A 6,000-nucleotide genomic window follows, 5' to 3' on the forward strand; every position below is an offset into this window, starting at 1 on the left:
ATGGTGGGGATGTAAAGTCGAATCAAATGCACTATTTCTGACTTGAAGAGAGACCAGTTCGACTCAGCAGAACGTAAGTAGTAGGTAGAAGCAAAATGATTATGAAAAACAAGAAGGTCACGATTCATGCTATTGTAGTCTCCATTGTCCTATAGCGTTAGTACCTTTTTGGATTTAGGACTTTTGGTAACGCTGGTTGAAAAGGTAGTGTGAAGTACAACGTGGTCACCAAGGCCCGTAAGGTACGAAGGAGCACTGAATTCGTCATGGTGAGTAGCTAAAATAAGGTCAAGAATGTTTGATGTGCGGTCAGTCGTGCGGGTGGGCTCAGAAACAATTTGAGACAGGCCGATAGTTAGGCATGAGTTTAAGAATTCACTAGATGCCTGACTTCTTGCTAGGGTGCGGGACATATCATTCCTATCTATGGACGGAAAGTTGAAATCGCCGAAAAGCGAAATGGGGGTGCGTGGGTAAGATGAGATTAGCGAATCGAGCGTGTCATGAAAGAGCGTTATGAAGAAACTGTCCGTATCAGGCGGTCGACACCACATACCGATGGGTACGCGAGGGGATGAAGCATGATAGCACACCCAAATCATTTCCGACGAGGTTAGTGCGTTAACAATGGAACAATTTAGAAGGCGCTTGGCAGCGATAAGAACGCCGCCGCCACGGCAGCCGTCAGGTCTGTCTTTTCGGAATATATCAGTCAGGAAGTTCGGGCAGGATTTCGGAATCTAAGATTAATGAATTTAGCCATGTTTCAGTCAGCAAAACGACGTTACTGGATGATGCGCTGATAAGACTACATAATGAATCACGCTTGGGTATTATACTGCGATTTTTAGTGTAAAAGAGGGACAGATGATCGCTTTTGGACCGTACGTTACTGCTGAGGGGAATTGGTGGCTGCTATGTTTTACGTTCGAGCACCTTCTCAGCGGTGTGATCAAAGATGTACGTTTTACCGACAGAGACTAGCCTATTGGGACGGAGCTTGTAGGGAATGTGGTTAGCTTTCGCAAATTCATTGAGGCGTTTACGGGCGAGTCGGGTGTTAGCGGAGAAGTCTTCGCTGATTGCGTTATCAGTCGATTTAAGCTTATAAGCTGATGATAAAACACGTTCTTTGTCCTTGAACTGCAGAACTTTTACTATGATTGGCTGGTGCTTTTCTCTTTTGAATGTGCCCAGACGATGCGCTCGCTCGATATTATTGCTTTCAACGGTCATATTCAGTTTCTCCTGGGAGTGATCAATTATTAACTTTTCAAAATCACTCCAGCTTTCATTTTCGGCATCTTTGAGCCCATAGAACACCAAATTGCTTCGGCGAGACATGTTTTCAAGGTCATCCATTCGGGCAGTCAAAGTAGATACCTGAGCTGAGCAGTTGTTGATATGCTTTGTACTGTCAATTTGAGATCTTACATTTGAAATAGACTGGGAATCTGTCTCAGTCTTCGCAAGCCTAATGTTTAGGGGCGCAAATGCTTTCTGATGCTCTTCAAGGGTGGACTTGATAGAGCCTAGCTGCTCAAGGATTGTTGACTGCCCGGATTGTAGAACTGTAAGCGTGGCAAGTATATCATTGGAATTGTCAGCAGCAGAGGAGGGGGGAGGCCCTGGATTTGTTTCCACATCCCCGGCCAGCAATAGTAGTTTCAGCAACATGTGGCAACACTCGTAAAACATAGCAATAGATCGCCGTGGCCCCGGCAGCACAAACAGACAGCGGTTACTGGAGCGCTTGGCGTAAATGCTGTGATAATTAATTACCTGCGTAACGAAGAAGCGAAGGCAGTTAGGGCGATCCATTCTGTAGCGCTGCCGAGGCCAGTAAGCGATGCGACGGTTTGGTCGGGCTTTATGTAGCCAAATCCAGGGGCGGGCACGGTGATTGTCGCAGATAGCGATGACGGTGGCCAGGGGCTATGAAGATAATGCAGTAGAAGCAAAGTATCCGTAGTTGTAGGCAGAGGCTCGCACTTCGCTGTCCAAGCTTGATCGTGCAGCGGTTGTTCCATGTCGGTATGGGCATGCGCAGAGGGAAGCACAGGCAACGGGACGACTGTCGATGATGTGCAGGCGGACAGCACTCCGAGGACAGCGAGCAGACGGGGCCAGGAAAGTGGGGTGAACCGCGCAACGAAGAAGCATAGGCAGTTAGGGCGATCCATTTCTGTAGCGCCGCCGAGGCCACTCTTGATGTTGAATATGTCAACCTGCCGCCATTGCGTATTCTTCGGCAGCTGGCTTTGTCAAGAGTGCCTTCTGCTGCAGCAGTGAGGACAAGAAAAATCCTGCAGTATTTTGTTTTTGGTTTTGAATTCTGTATTTATGTTCATAGCATGTTTTCGTGCGATGACTTTTGATTCACAACTCCAAGAGCCACTTATAGAGGTGACAAAAATGGAGAGGGCCGTGTTACAACCCTGCTCGGGACGGGACGTTTTACCATCCGTTGTCCCCATAAAAAAAGGATGCCTGGCTGTGAAAGTACCTGCGGAGGTTTTGCCACGCTTGACTCGGGGGGAATGACCTTCCCTTTGACTGGTTCCCAGCAAGAGGCGACCGACGATGGACAGACGACAGGGGAAGGCGGGAACGGTGCCTTCAAGCAAGTAACCGTGTCTGACAGGATCCGGCCCTCTCAGGAGAGAGCTTGCCGCAGTTGTGGCCCGCTCCGCCGCACGAGTCACCTGTGTGCCGCTTGTAATACGGTTTCACTACTGTGCGAAATAGCAGCGGACTTTTGATTTCTCCTCGCCCATATGTGTTGGGACTCCGCTCGCCACGAGCTGTGCGACTTTTCCCATCATGGAGAAATGTGCCTCGTGTTGAATTGGCCACCACCTGGCGAAGGAGCGGACCTTAGGGGATTTAAGGAGCGAGCGTGCCGAGTGAGAACGAACGCTCTGGGCCCTGGCGACAAGGCTCATCCAGTCGCTGGACGCATGAACTCTTGAATTTTGACTGCTTGTTTTTCTTCATAATGTAAACAAGTTTCTTCAAAAGTGCCAGTAAACCCGCTTGTTTTCGTTTTCCCAAACTTTGTGTTCCATATTTCATCAACCCGAAGTCTCGGACACGCTACCCAAAGGAGCCCGTGTTCGAGTAAGCCCCTGCCCCACGACAGCCGACAGGGCTTATATTATCATGACATGGAATGATTCATGGGGGCAGGTGTGTAGTACCTCCACCCCTTCCAAAGCGTGAAATTTTACATAGAAAAGCCACGCTGAACCCCTTTTTCTCCACGAAAAGTCCAAAACATACATGCTTGAAATGGGGCCGCCACCCTTTAAGAATGATCCAGAAATGAACCCTTGAAGCACTGGAACATAACATGTTTCCCATCCACAGAACTAGTTTGGTGCATAATATACATGACCGTAGCTTTTCAGACAGGTTTAGCAGTACCCCGTGGCTGCAATATAAATTTCACAGTGTTGTGCATTACTTGAATGCTCTTTTTCATGTTTAACGCGCACAGCTGACTCTGTACGTGCCATTTTTCTCTGTTTGGTGAAGTACTAGCTTGTAAAGCACTGCATAGTAGCACACTTTACTTGTGATCCAGAATACAGACATTCAAAGTCAATTTAATGGATGTAATGAAGGGATCAAATTATTTACCATCAACATATATAACCACATGCATCACTAAAATTCAATGCACATGTGCATTCTCAGTTCACTAAGTATATTTTTTCCACATATAACACTATCACAGGGCATGGACACAATAAACACGTGTGAGAAAAGGCATCCAAATTCAGTTAGACCATCATTACACTGTGAAAGCTCAGGGGAGCAACATTCCTACAATACATGAAAGGGGCTCTGAAAGGGGCTCCATTAAAGTTGCGGTATGCCTGGGATGTTAAAGCACGCCGCTTCTGGAAGAATTGTCCCGGAAGAATTCTTTAATGCGCTTTGTAGAAACAGGGTTATCTCTAGTCAAAATTTGAATTTCAGCGTCTTCGCGCCTTGACTACTCCCTATGTCCTTTCTTGCTATCCCCTCACCTCTTTCGTTTCTCTTCTTCATACTGCCTTCTATCCTTCATTTCCGCTGCCCCAGCTCAGGTGCCGCCGATACAGTGATGGCAGATGCCGGGGCGAGCAAAAATCTTTTAACTTCTTTTTTATTGTATTTTTTTTATTAAACACTTACTACTTCTACTTCGCGCCTGTCCCTCTCCTCTCGTCACTTTTTGCACATTGGGAGGTTTCGCCGGCCCCACCTCCGGGCGAGAGATCCCTGACCTGCCGGAGCTACGCCGCTTATTGGCCGCGGCCTTGGTAGCTGCCTGACGTGTGAAAGAATCTAACCAATAGCCATCTCTCAACATGTGTACGGAGATGCGAGCGTTGTAGGAGGGTGCGAACACGAAAAAGTCGCCAGGTAGGGCTCGCCAACTTTCGTGCGTGATTGCGGGTTCTCTGCTGCTTGCAGAAGTGTATTATTTGGCTCATGTGCTCGTGGTAACACAATGCAGTGATTGAGCAAGTTGATGTCCTCTACTCGTAAGGTGTTTCAGAGCCCCTTAAAGGGTGGCAAGCGAAATCCAAAAATTATTTGGACAGTTGAAACATTTTCGCGGTCGTAAAGTGCGAAAATGCGTCGCTTTTTCGCACTTCTTTAATATAACCTAAGCCAGAAAAGGAATTTCACAACCAGTCACAGGAAGCGGACCTAAAAATAGCGCGCGATCAAAAATACAGACTTGATCCTGATATCAAAAAATGCACTCGAGCCCAACCCGTCCCAGAGGAAATAGCTCGCTAGAAGGTTCAAACGCTACACGCTTCAAACGGGCATGCAGCCACGTTTCAAAGAACAAAGCGAACGCAGCTGCTTCCTTTGCAATATCTTTGCAATAGGGTATAGGTGATATGATGATGTAATGCGAATTCTATTTCATTATGATTATTTTAACGTGACAGCGTTACGTGTCCTTTGTTGCAGAAAACCGAGGTCATCGTCGTCCTTGAGCAAACCACCCACGAAAAATACTCAGAGGATGAATCTAGGAGGTAGGTGGACCACTTAGATCACGTGACCTTGAGACGTTATCACAACCTACCCATCGTGCCAGTTGGCAGTTAAATTTATGATTGGTCGCGAGAGCTTGATAATGACCAATTCCGCATATACGGGGATTAAATGCATTATTAGTATCGCGTCATACCCTTACGGCGGAGCTGAAGTGTCACCCAGTTTTTGTGCGAACGCAATACTTCACACGGTCGAACCCAGCCCCGAAAATTGTGGCGTGCATGACCTTGAGCTCGATCTTGTTAAACCTGCAGAAATAAAACAAATATTGCCGCGCCTGGGTCTCGAACCCGCGGTCGTCCGCACAGTACAGCTTCGCTGTCCACTGCACGAGAGCACTTTGCTATCGCCGCAGTCAACCGCACCCCCGGTTGTTCCCCTAACACGCTATCTCTCTGAACATTGCACGTCGTCGTCTAGGGGACGTTCACTTGGTACGAAAGTTTAAGAGAAATTATTCTCGAGGACAATGCAAGGCAATGTCTTGGCAAGAGTCAAGAGAATTCGAAGAACATGTTAAGACAACGTGTTGGCAATGGTCAAGAGAATTCGAAACCAAGTGCTTTCGCACGTCCTACTCGATTTAATGGCGTTAAATGTGCGATTTTTTCCCACTTCGTTATTGCTGCATGGCACTGCTATCGCTCTAACCAGTCAGTCAAACGGGCGAATAATAAGAGTCGATTACTATCCAAAAGAAATTATTTTATCACAGTGACACTACATTGATTCCGCGATTTCTGTTCACTACCCTACAAACCAGAAGTCGCGGTTAATCACTCCCAAGAGGCGATGTCACTGTTATCGCTTTCGACCTTTGCTGACAAAAAAAAACATATTTGAAATAGGACACGGTAAATGAAATTTATGAGGACGAGGAAAGACACAAGAGAACAGCTCTATCAGTTGCAACTCAAGTGACATTGATTGGCC

The sequence above is a fragment of the Amblyomma americanum genome, chromosome 1 (assembly GCF_052857255.1).
Source record: "Amblyomma americanum isolate KBUSLIRL-KWMA chromosome 1, ASM5285725v1, whole genome shotgun sequence".
NCBI lineage: Eukaryota > Metazoa > Arthropoda > Arachnida > Ixodida > Ixodidae > Amblyomma > Amblyomma americanum.